At 41.8% G+C, this 13334-nt stretch overlaps 1 long non-coding RNA gene and 1 pseudogene across 1 annotated transcript in view; one reads left to right on the top strand and one right to left on the bottom strand.

Moving 5' to 3' along the window:
* Positions 1-13334, top strand: part of LOC135228727 (uncharacterized) — a 152909-nt gene that overhangs the window by 76913 nt on the left and 62662 nt on the right. The window lies entirely within an intron of this gene.
* Positions 9689-12063, bottom strand: LOC104847408 (lysophosphatidylcholine acyltransferase 1-like; annotated as a pseudogene).

The following is a 13334-nucleotide window of genomic DNA, read 5'->3' as shown; positions in this document are numbered from 1 at the left end:
ACACCAACGGGAAACAATATTTGCTTACGAGATGGGCAAAATTTTAAAAAGATTGATAGCACCCAGTGTTGAAGACAGTATGAAAAAATGGCCTTTCTTGAGGAAATGTAAATAGGAGCAAGGTTTTTGGAGACTAACTTGATGGCGTCTATCCAGATGTTAACTGTATATACCCTATGACCAGCAAGAACACTCTTTGGAACCGATCCTACAGAAATGCTAGCTTAAGTGTGTAAAAATATATGTATAACAATGTTTATTTTAGCTAAGGCACTGGAAACAGCCCAAATATTCTTTAATAGGCAGATGGATAAATGGATGATGGTGCAACCCTCCTTCAAATATTTACCCTGGTTAAGAGGAAAGTTGTGTATTAATAGCTTGGAAAGATATCCAAAACATGTTGATAAGTGAAAAAAAATTGAAGCACAGAGTAGAAAAATGATCCACTTATGTAAAAAAAAAAAATGTGTGTGTGTGTCTCTGTGCAGGTGTGTGAGAATATAATCCAAACTATAAAGAGTGATTACTTCTGAAGGAAATATTTTATGACACATTTCTGATTTTTTTAATATAATGAGCTTTTGAAATTAAATGTTTTTCTTAAAAGAACGATTTGGCAAATTCTGACAAAAATGTTAATAATTTGGAACTTACACTATATTTCTAGACTGGTTTGAGAATAATTGACATCTTTTCAATATTGATTTCTAAACTACAAATACAGAATGTCTCTCCATTTATTTGAGTCTTCTCTGTCTCTCAGTAAAGTTTGAAATTTTCCTTATGCTGGTCTTTTTAAATTGGCTACTTGGTAATACATAATTCTAGTTGCCATCGTAAGTAGGGAAACCCTGGAGGTGAAGTGGCTAAGTGCTACGGCTGCTAACCAAAGGGTTGGCTATTCAAATCCACCAGGTGCTCCATTGAAACTCTATGGGGCAGTTCTTCTTTGTCCTATAGAGTCGCTATGAGTCGGAATCAACTCGACGGCAGTGGTTTTTTTTTATTATTATTATTATGGTAAGTAGAATGTTTTTTGTTTTTTGTGTTTTCCCATTATATTTTCAAAGTTTTTTTATGATACGATATACAAAAAGCTGTTGCTTCTCATGTATTAAGTAAGGGGACTTCTTATTGAAAGATATCCTTTGGTTTTTAAACAGTGGGTAGCAGGGAAGTTACGTGTGCAGGCTCCAGAATCAGGTCACTCAGATTGGAATCCTGGCTCTACCACTCACCACTCACCTCCTACTCAACACTTCTGGAACTTAGTTTCCACATCTGCAAAATAGAAGCAATGATAAATGTACCTCCTGGGGTTCCTGTGCCCTCACGTGTCTGTCACTTTGTCATACTGTGTGGGCTTGTGTGTTCCTGGGATGCTGGAAATATGCCACTGGTATTCAAATACCAGCAGGGTCGCCCACGGGGGACAGGTTTCAACTGACTTTCCAGACTAAGACAGACTAGGAAGAAGGACCTGGCAGTCTACTTCTGAAAAGAATTAGCCAGTGAAAACCTTATGAATAGCAGCAGAACATTATCTGCTACAGTGCTGGAAGATGAGCCCTTCACATTGGAAGACACTCAAAATACAACTGGGGAAGAACTGCCTCCTCAAAGTAAAGTTGACATAGATGGAGTCAAGCTTTTGGGAACTTCGTATGCTGATGTGGCACACCTCAAAATGAGAGGAAACAGCTGCAAACGTCGATTAATAATCAGAACGTGGAATGTACAAAGCAAGAATCTAGGAAAATTTGAAACAGTCAAAAATGAAATGGAACGCATAAAGATCAATATCCCAAGCATTAGTGAGGTGAAGTGGACTGGTATTGGTCATTTTGAATTGGACATTCATATGGTCTACTACCCTGGGAAAGACAACTTGAAGAGGGATGACATTGCATTCGATGACAAAAAGAACATTTCAAGATCTATCCTGAAGTACAACACTGTCAGTGATAGGATAATATCCACACACCTAAAAGGGAGACCAGATAATACGACTATTATTAAAATCCGAACCAACCACTAAGGCCAAAGATGAAGAAATTTAAGATTTTTCACCAACTTCTTTTTTTCTTCAGTCTGAAATTGATCGAACATGCAAACAGGATGCACTGATAACTACTGGTGGCTGGAATGTGAAAGCTGGAAACAGAAGAAGGATCAGTAGTTGGAAAATATGGCCTTGGTAATAAAATCATGCCAGAGGTCCCATGATTGAATATTACAAGACCAATGACTTCTTCATTGCAAATGCCTTTTTTCACCAACATAAATGTTGACTATACACATGGACCTTGCCAGATGGAATACACAGGAATAAACTGACTATGTCTGTGCAAAGAGATGATGGAAAAGCTCAATATCATCAGTCAGAACAAGGCCAGGGCTGACTGCAGATCAGACCATCAATTATTCACATGGAAGTTCAAGTTGAAATTGAGGAAAATTAGAACAAGTCCACAAGAGCCAAAGTACAACCTTTGGTATATTCCATCTGAATTTAGAGACCATCTCGAGAATAGATTTGGTTCAATGAACACTAATAACCAAAGACCAGACAAGATGTAGAATGACATCAAGGACATCATACATTAAGAAACCAAGAGGTCATTGACAAGGCAGGAGAGAAAGAAAAGATCTAAATGGATGTAGGAAGAGACTCTGAACTTGCTCTTGAACATCGAGTAGCTACAGCAAAAGGATAAAAAATGATAAAGTAAAAGAGCTGAACAGAAGATTTCAAAGGGCGGCTTGCAAGGACAAAGTAAAGTATTATGACAATATGTGCAAAGACATGGAGATAGAAAACCAAAAGGGAAGAACATGCTCAGCATTTCTCAAGCTGAAAGAACTGACAAAAAAATTCAAGCCTCGAGTTGTAATACTGAAGGATTCTATGGGGAAAATATTAAACGTCACAGGATGCACCAAAAGATGATGAAAGGAATACACAGAGTCACTATACCAAAAAGAACTGGTCGATGTCCAACCATTTCAGGAGGTAACATATGATCAGGAACCAACGGTACTGAAGGAAGAAGTCCAAGCTCACTGAAGGCACTGGCAAAAAACAAGGCCCCACGAATTGACGGAGTATCAATTGAGATGTTTCAACAAACAGATGCAACGCTGTAAGTGCTCGCTTGTCTACCCCAGGAAATTTGGAAGACAGCTACCTGGCAGCCAACTAGAAGAGATCCATATTTATGCCTATTCCCAAGAAAGGTGATCCAACCAAATGCACAAATTGTCAAACAATATCATTAATATCACATGCAAGAAAAATTTTGTTGAAGATCATTTTGAATGCTAAAGCAGCTGCAGCATTATATCAATAGGGAACCACCAGAAATTCAAGACGGATTTAGAAGAGGACATGGAACCAGGGATATCATTGCTGATGTCAGATGGATCCTGGCTGAAAGCAGAGAATACCAGAAGAATGTTTACATGTGTTTTACTGATTGTGCTAAGGCATTCAACTGTGTGGAACAAAACAAATTATGGATAACATTGCAGAGAATAGGTATTCCAGAACACTTAATTGTGCTCATGAGGAATCTGTACATGGATCAGGAGGCAGTCATTCAAACAGAACAAGGGGATATTGCATGGTTTAAAGTTAGGAAAGGTGTGCATCAGGGTTGTATCCTTTCACCATACCTATTTAATCTGTATGCTAAGCAAATAATCCGAGAAGATGGACTATATGAAGAAGGACAGGGCATCATGATCGGAGGAAGACTCATTAACAACCTGCATTATGCAGATGACACAACCTTGCTTGTTGAAAGTGAAGGCGACTTGAAGCACTTATTGATGAAGATCAAAGACCACTAGCCTCAGTATGGATTACACCTCAACATAAAGGAAACAAAAATCCTCACAACTTGACCAACAAGGAACATCACTGTAAATGGAGAAAAGATTGAGGTTGTCAAGGATTTCATTTTATTTGCATCCACAATCAACATCCACGGAAGCAACAGTCAAAAAATCAAAAGATGCATTGCATTGGGTAAAACTGCTGCAAAAGATCTCTTTAAAGTGTCAAAAAGGCAAGACGTCACTTTGAGGACTAAGGTGCACCTGACCCAAGCCATGGTGTGTTCAATTGCCTCATATGCACACAAAATCTGGACAATGAATAATGAAGCCTGAAGAAGAATTGATGCCTTTGAATTGTGGTGTTGGTGAAGAATACTCAATATACCATGAACTGCCAAAAGAATGAACAAATCTGTCTTGGATGAAGTACAACCAGAATGCTCCTTGGAAGCAAGGATGGTGAGACTGGGTCTCATATACTTTGGACATGTTATCAGGAGGAATCAGTCCCTGGAGAAGGACATCATGCTTGGTAAAGTAGAGGATCAGCAAAAAAGAGGAAGACCCTCAAAGAGATGGATTGACACAATGCCTGAAACAATGGGCTCAAGCATAGCAACGATTGTGAGGATGGTGCAGGACCTGGCAGTCTTTTGTTCTGTTGTGCACAGGGTCGCTATGAATTAGAACTGCCTCAATGGCACCTAACAACGACAGGGTTCTTGTGAGGATTAAATGAGATAATAACATGTCAAGCACTGAGCAGATGGCTTGGCAAGAAGGAAGTACATGGCATAGTTGAGATTTTTTTTATAATATAGCCTTGTGCTTTGTTATGTAGTTTATTGCACCTGTCAATAGTAATAATTTTATATTATTTCTTGACAATATTGACATACTTTTTCTCTGTTTCTAACTAACATTATTGATTTCTTCTCCTTTTCAATTGAATTGGCCAAAATTTTGAACAGTATTAAATAATAATTGTGTTACTGGCCTTCCTGGTTTTACTAGATAAGGCTTCAACCTTGGTGAAGGTATGATGATGATCAGCCATTTGACAAAGATATTTTTGGAGGGGGGGCCCAGATGTCAGCATAGTCAGGTGCTTCCAGTGAACCCTCTTACAACAAAGACCCCCCAAAAAATCAAGTGAAACGATTGCATTTATGACAAGCTAAAAGCCCTGACCATCAAAGGCAAAGTTAGAAAATGGACTGAGTGGCAGGGGGAGGGAGAGATGGTCCAGAAGTGGACAGGGGTTGCTGGACCTGAATCGCTAGGAACCCTCAAGCTGCAGTGGGCTGATGGTAGTGTTTGGCCGCAGCATCCTCAGGGAGAAACAGCCAGCCGCACAGCCTACTGACACCTCCAGAACCAGAGAAGAGCGGCGCTCTTGCAAAAGCTAAGTGCTTGCATATATTTTACCGCACCCCCAGCCTGCAAGCCAGTTTCAGTGGCTGCCTATTTCCCTGGGCCTGAGATAGGTCCTGTTGTGTGTCCTGACCCATTCCCCTGGCCTTGGAGAAGGAATAAATTCACAGCTAAGGAAAAGATAATCTGCCAGCTCCACTAACCTGTGGAGCTCAGGACAGAAGCAGCTCCTGTCCAGGCATAAATGATCCGTGGATTTTGAATACCTTTCCCCCTCCATGGACATGTGTGGCCTATTTCAGGAGAATAGGACCTTGTTGGCAAACTGCAACTGTTTCAGCTGTGCGGTGGAGAAGTGGGCGTTTGATGTTTGACATTGCTTTCTCTATTAAGCAGGGTCCTCACCTACCCACATCAGGGACCTAAGGACTGGTGGCTCCACTCAGGTCACCCAGCCAACCGCAACAGAGGTCGAAGGATAACTGGTACCTCCCAGTCCTTAAAACCAAAAGGATTGGGTGCCCAAGGTCCATCTGCAGGACCCATCCCACTATGCGTTCAAGGGAACAGGGATGCTCTTTCCTCACAGACACTCAGGGGATGGATGTCAGCCCCCTGCATTGTTCAGAACATGACCCCCTGCTGCAACAAGATGCTGGTACCTACACCAATCACCCCTGCCCCTCTAAGACTGTAGGACAGAGCCTGTACTACACACTTGATAACCAACTACCTGGACACCTGAGCTGAATTCATACAGGAAAAGTGAATGGGCTCCTAGGCTTATATACCTGGTAACAGCACTAGCCATCTGGTGACATGACGTTAGAGCTTCAAAGGTGGAAATAATCAAGCCAGCTCATTCACACAACCTATATGGATGTATCAAAACAAAACAAAGTGAGAAGCTAGGATATAGTCAGCAAACATAAAATGAACTAATACAATACTTACAGAGGGCACAGAGACAACAGTCAATATCAAATCACATAAAGAAGCAGATGATGAGCACTTCAACAAGCTCTCAAAACAAAGAATCAACTGATATTCTGGATGAACGTGCCTTCCTGGAATTATTGGATGCAGAATACAAAAGACTAATATACAGAATGCTTCAAGACAACAGGAACGAGATCAGGAAGAAGATCAGGCAATATGCAGAAAAGCCAAGGAACACACAGATAAAGCAGTTGAAGAAATTAAAAAAGTTATTCAAGAACATAATGAAAAATTTAATAAGCTGCAAGGATCCATAGAGAGACTTCAGTCCAAAATTCAAAAGATTAACAACAAAATTACAGAAGTAGACAACTCAATAGAAAGTCAGAGGAGCAGAATTGAGCAAATGGAAGGCAGAATTGGTGAGACAGAAGATAAAGCACTTGGCATCAATATATTTGAAGACAAATCAGATAAAAGAATTTAAAAAATGAAGAAATCCTATGAATCATGTGGGACTGTCTCAAGAGAAATAACCCACGAGTGATTGGAGTACCAGAACAGGGAGGGATAACAGAAAATACAGAGAGAATTGTTGAAGATTTGTTGGCAGAAAACTTCCCTGATATCGTGAAAGATGAGAAGATATCTATCCAAGATGCTCATCAAACTCCACATAATGTAGATCTCAAAAGAAAGATAAAGAGATAATTTTAACAGCCAAAACCAAAACCAAAGATAAAGAGAGAATTTTAAGAGCAGTTAGGGATGAACGAAAAGTCACCTACAAAGGAGAGTCAGTAACAATGAGCTCAGACTACTCGGCAGAAACCATGGAGGGAAGAAGGCAATGGGATCACTTATATAAAAAATTGAAGGAAAAAAATTGCCAGCCAAAAATCATATATCCAGCAGGACCATATCTCAAATATGAAGGTGAAATTAGGACATTTCCAGATAAACAGAAGTTTAGGGAATTCGTAAAAACCAAACCAACACTAAAAGAAATACTAAAGGGAGTTCTTTAGTTAGAAAATCAATAATATCAGGTATTGACCCAAAACTAGAACACTGGGCAGAGCAATAAGAAGTCACACCAGACAGGGAAACCAAGATAAAAAAAAATACTCAAAACGGTAACAATGGGAGGCAGAGCCAAGATGGTGGAATAGACAAACGCTTCCATCGAGCCCTCTTTACAACAAAGACCCCAAAAAATAAGTGAAACGAGTATATTTGTGATAAGCTGGGAGCCCTGAGCCTCAAAGGCAAGCTTAGACAATGATCTGATGGGCAGGGGGAGGAAGAGACCGTTCAGAAGCGGAGAGGAGTTACCAGACCTGAATCGTGGGGAGCACTCAGGCACTATTCCTGGAGCGGTGGTGGCAGTGGACTGGTACTAACATTCAGCCGCAGTTCCCTCAGGGAGAAACAGCCAGCCACACAGCCTACTCACACCTCCGGAACCTGAAAAGAACAGCGCTCTCGGCAGAAACTAAGTACTTGTGTATATTTTACCACGCACTCCCCAGCCCCATGCTGGCTTCAGCTGCTGAATTCCCTGGGCCTGAGATAGGCCCTGTTGAGCACCTGGAGCCATCCTCCTGGCCTTGGGGAAGGAAAAAATTTGCAACTGGGGGAAAAGATAATTTGCTAGCTCCACTAACCAGGGGAGCTCAGGACAGAAGCGGCTCCTGTCCAGGCATAAACCATCCATGGGCTTTCAGCACCCTTCCCTCCTGCATGGACCTGTGTGGGCCTATTTTGGGGGGAATAGGCCCTTTTTGGCAGAATCCAACTGTTTCAGCTGTGTGGTGGAGAGGTGAGTGTTTGATGTTCGACATCACTTTGCCTATTAAACAAGGTCCTCACCTACCCACATCAGGGACCTAAGGACAGTAGCTCCACTCAGGTCACGAAGCCACCCACGACAGGGATCTAAAGATTACTGGTACCTCCCAGTCCTTACAAACAAAAACATTGGATGCCCATGGTCCATCTGCAGAACCCACCTACCTGCAGGCTCTAGGGAATAGGGACGTGCTTTCCTCAGAGACACTCGGGGGTTGGTTCTCAGTCCTCTGCTTTGTTCAAAGTGTGACCCCCTGCTGCAATCAGATACCGGTATATACGCCAATATCCCCTGCCCCTCTAAGACTGTAGGACAGAGCCTGTACCACACACTTGATGATCAGCTACCTGGACACCTGAGCTGAATTCATACAAGTAAACTGAATGGACTCCTAGACTGATATACCGGATAGCAGCTCTAGCCATCTGGGGACAGGACGTCAGAGCTACAAAGGTGAAAATAATCAAGCTAGCTCACTCAAGCAACTCATAGGGGTATATCAAAACAAAACAAAGCAAGAAGCTATGACACAGTAAGCAAGCATTAATTAATACGATAACTTATAGATGGCTCGGAGAAAACAGTCAATATCAAGTCACATAAAGAAACAGACCATGATCACCTCATAAAGCTCTCAAAACAAAGATCCAGGGATCTTCTAGATGCAAGTGCATTCCTGGAATTACCAGAGCCAGAATACAAAAGTTTAATATACAGAACCCTTGAAGACATCAGGAAGGAAATGAGGCAAGCCCCAGAATAAGCCAGGCAACACACAGATAAAGCAGCTTAAGAAACTAGAAAGATTATTCAGGACCATAAGGAAAAGTTTAATAAGCTGGAAAAATCCATAGGCAGACAGCAATCAGAAATTCAGAAGATTAACAATAAAATTACATAAGTAGACAACTCAATAGAAAGTCAGAGGAGCAGAATTGAGCAAGTGGAAGCTGGAAGTTTTGAACTTGAAGATAAATCACTTGGCCCTAATATATTTGAAGAAAAATCAGATAAAAGAATTTTAAAAAATGAAGAAACCTTGAGAATCATGTGGGACTCTATCAAGAGAAATAACCCACGAGCGATTGGAGTACCCGAACAGGGAGGAATAACAGAAAATACAGAGAGAATTGTTGAAGATTTGTTGGCAGAAAACTTCCCTGATATCGTGAAAGATGAGAACATATCTATCCAAGATGCTCATCGAAGTCCACATAAGGTAGATCTTAAAAGAAAGTCACCAAGACATATTACAATCAAAGTTGCCAAAACCAAAGATAACGAATTATAAGAGCAGCGATAGATAAACGAAAAGCCACCTACAAAGGAAAGCCAATAAGAATAAGCTCGGACTACTTGGCAAAACCGTGCAGGCAAGAAGACAATGGGATGACATATTTAAAAAATTGAAGGAAAAGAATTCCCAGCCAAGAATCATATACCCAGCAAAACTGTCTCTTTAATATGAAGGTGAAATTGTGACATTTCCAGATAAACACAAGTTTAGGGATTTTTAAAAAACCAAACCAAAACCACAAGAAATACTGAAGGGAGTTCTTTGGTTGGAAAATCAGTAATATCAGGTATCAACTCAAGACTAGAACACTGGGCAGAGCAATCAGAAGTCAACCCAGACAGGGTAATCCAAGAAAACAAAGCCAGATTATTTAAAAAAAAAAAAAAAAGCTCAAAACAGAGTAATAGCAATATTATTATGTAAAAGAAGACAACATTAAAATACTAAAGAGTGACTAAGAAATGTAATCATATACCTTCCATATGGAGAGGAAGATACGGTGATACAAAGAATAAAAGTTTGGTTTAAATTTAGAAAAATAGGGGTAAACAAGGTAACCACAAAGGAGACAAACTATCCTACACATCAAAATAAAATACAAGGGAAAAATAGAGACTCAGCAGAAACAAAATTGACAACAACAAATATGAGGAAAGGACAATATATAAAGATAATCTACTCAGCACATAAAATTAAGTGGGAAAAAGAAACTGTCAACAACACACCAAAAAAGACATCAAAATGATAGCACTAAATTCATACCTATCCACAATAACACTGAATATAAATGGACTAAATGCACCAATGAAGAGACAGAGAGTGGCAGAATGGATTAAAAAACAAGATTTGTCTATATGCTACCTACAAGAGACACACCTTAGACTTAGAGACACAAACAAACTAAAACTCAAAGGATGGAAAAAAATATATCAAGCAAACAACAATCAAAAAAGAGCAGGACAGGGTAGAACTGCCCCATAGGATTTCCAAGGCTGTAAATCTTTAGGTAAGCAGACTCACATCTTTCTCCCACAGAGTTGCTAGTGGGTTCCAAGGACTGACCTTTTGGCTAGAGGCCCAGTGCTTAACCATCCTGTCACCACAGCCCCTTACGCACCCTACCTCTTCTAAAACCTGAGTCTGGAGACAATGTGTGTAGGCCCTGTGGGGAGAGAGAACACCAGATATCCTCATGCGCAAATGGGGAGCTACAGTCCCTGGTAGGGCATGGTGACAGAGCCGGGGAGGTTCCTCACTCCAGAACCTTCTGTCCTAGTCCAGTTTCCTATGGACAGGCTTCCTGCCAGGGTCAGTGCTTTCCAGGCTGACGTCTGTACAGAGGCTGTTCGGGGTTGGCGCTGACAAGAGTCTAAGCGCAGGTTTCAAACCGTGCCTGGTCAGGATACAGATATTCTTCTGCGAAGTCTGGGTACATGTGTGCAAACCTGTCAGCAAAAGAGATTCTTCTCATCTTCATCCACACCGCTGAAGAGGTCTATCAGAAGCAGCTCTGCCACGCCCAAGGCCGTCTTCAGAATGCAGGACAGGTCTTCATTTATGCAGCCGTCCTTCTGCCATGTGTACATCCTGAATGGCAGCTGGATGGTGTCCAGAGTCTCAGACGCTCTGCAGACCACGGACAAGGCGATCACATATTCCCGCAGGTCCATCTTGCCACCTCCGCTCTCGTGAAACAGTGAGAACATGCAGTCCAGCGTGTCGGAAAGGGGTACCTCCAAGTACTCCGTGAACTTCACAAGTCAGTCTTCTCGCCCTTCTTCACCTTTGTGCTTTCTGATCTTTTTCAAGTTTTTCTAGCTTTAGCCCCAGGCCTCTCACAAGCCTGGCGAATTCTAGAAGGCAAGGTGTCAGAGGGGAGACGAACTGTCCTTCCGCTGGGGCCACCTAACGATCCTCAAACGTGAAATCCATGATGGAGACGCCCAGGGTCTCTGCCATGACGCGCCTCATGCTGCTGGCGTATAGCACCGGGCTCCTCTTCGCCTTGGAAGGGTGGTAAACTGGGAGAAACTCAATTTCCACCTAACTGTGAAACTGACACAGGGCGAGCCACAGCATTTCCAACACTCCAGGTCCTTGCCACGTCCACATGATCGTGTCCAGCTTATTTGGGTATCCTAAAACCACAGGCTGGACAGGAACACCAAGGATAAACACACCAGTCTTGAAGATAGTTTGACAGGTCCCATTGGTACAAGTACCTTCTGGAAAAATCATTGTCATAACTTCCCATTGGACTAAGCCCCTCTCTTTATCTCTTCCACTGTTTTCCTGTACAAGTCCTGGTCTGATCCGAACACACTGGCCGGATGTACTTGATCAGAGTTCCCCATATGGGGATACCCCTGCTCTCTGCCTTCATCACGATGGATGACATGGTCATGGTCACGGGAACGGCGTCGAAGTACGAGGGGTGTGGTGCCAAGGGCCAGGATGGCAGCCTCAGTCGGTAGGGCCTGTCACCCCTTCTGGGCCACCGGGTGGAAGCCGCCGGCAAATCACGTGGTCTGCATGACTGCCTTCAGCGGGAAGTCCACGAACTTCTGCCACAAGCCAGCGGCTCTTCTGGTTCTCTCTCAGCAAATCCCAGTGAAGGTACAAAAGCGAAGGACCAGGCGAACAGCATCATGAAGGCGGCAAACAGGAGTCGGATGGGGAAGAGGATCAGCGTCATGATGGCGATCTGGGCCTTCTGCAGAGTGCTGAAGCGCAGCTCGTGCATGAAGGGGTTCTACCCTGGGGGTGACAGCCACCGCTTCACCTGCACCTGCGCTGGGGGAGTTGGCGGCTGAGACAGAGTGGCCTGTGGCAGGTCTCCCCAGCCGCAGAGCCACCACCGTGAGAAGAGCCCGAGCGGACCGAGGCAGAGGGCGGGCAGACCCCTTATAATTCTTCTCATTTCTGTAGGGTTGGTAGTGGTGCCCCCTCTTTCGTTCCTGATTTTGGTAATCGGTGTCTTCTCTTTTGTCTTCTTGGTCAGTCTAGCCAAAGGTTAAAGGTTTGTCAATTTTGTTGATCTTTTCAAAAAGCCAACTCTTGGTTTATTTGATTTTCTCTGGGTTTTTCTTTCAGCTGCAGTATTATTTCATCCCTCTTGCTTGCTTTGTGTTTAGCTTGCTCACTGTTTTGTAGTTTCCTACGGTGAAAGCTTAGGTTTTTTATTTGAGACTTCTCTTCTTTCTATCACAGGCATTTAAAGTTATACATTTCTTTACAAGCAATGCTTGAGATACATCCCATATGTTTTGATATGTTGTGTTTTTTTTTCATTAAGTCCAAATTATTTTTAATGTCTCGTCTGTTTTCTTCTTTGATGCATGGATTATTTTGAAGTGTGTTAATTTTCAAGTATTTGGTGTTTTCTCATATTTCTTTCTGTTGTGGATTTCTTATTTAATTCCATTGTGGTCAGAGAATCAGAGAACACACTTTGCATAATTTCAGTCTTTTTAATTTTATTGAGACTTGTTTTTGGCTCCTGTATAAGGCCTACCCTGGAAAATGTTCCATGTATACTTGAAAAGAGCATGTGTTCTGCAGTCCTTGGGCATTTTATAAATATCAGTTATGTCAAGTTAATGAGTAGTGTTAAAGTCTTCTGTAGTTATTCCATCAATGACTGAGAGTGGGGTATTGAAAGTCCTAACTATTATTGATAAATTGTCTATTTCCTCTTTTAATCCTTCTGGTATCTGCTTCATGCATTTTGGGGGTCTGTTGTTGAAGGATGTTTATAATTGTTATATATTCTAGATGTATTGACTATCAAAAAGGTCCATAGTAATATTTGTTTTAAAGTCTATTTAATGTGATATTAATATAGCCATTCCAGCTCTCTCATGGTTACTATTTACATACTATATCTTTTTCTATTCTTTATTTTCAACCTACTTGTGTCTTTGAATCTAAGGTGTTCCTCTTGTAAGCAGCAAGACCCATTGTTGGATCTTGCTGTTTTATCCAGTCACATAATCTCTGCCTTTGGACTGGCGTGTTTAGTCCATTCAA

The sequence above is a fragment of the Loxodonta africana genome, chromosome 27 (assembly GCF_030014295.1).
Source record: "Loxodonta africana isolate mLoxAfr1 chromosome 27, mLoxAfr1.hap2, whole genome shotgun sequence".
In the NCBI taxonomy this organism is placed as follows: Eukaryota; Metazoa; Chordata; class Mammalia; order Proboscidea; family Elephantidae; genus Loxodonta; species Loxodonta africana.
The sequence above is the reverse complement of the archived record's forward strand: the minus strand, read 5'-3'. Positions and strand labels throughout refer to the sequence as shown.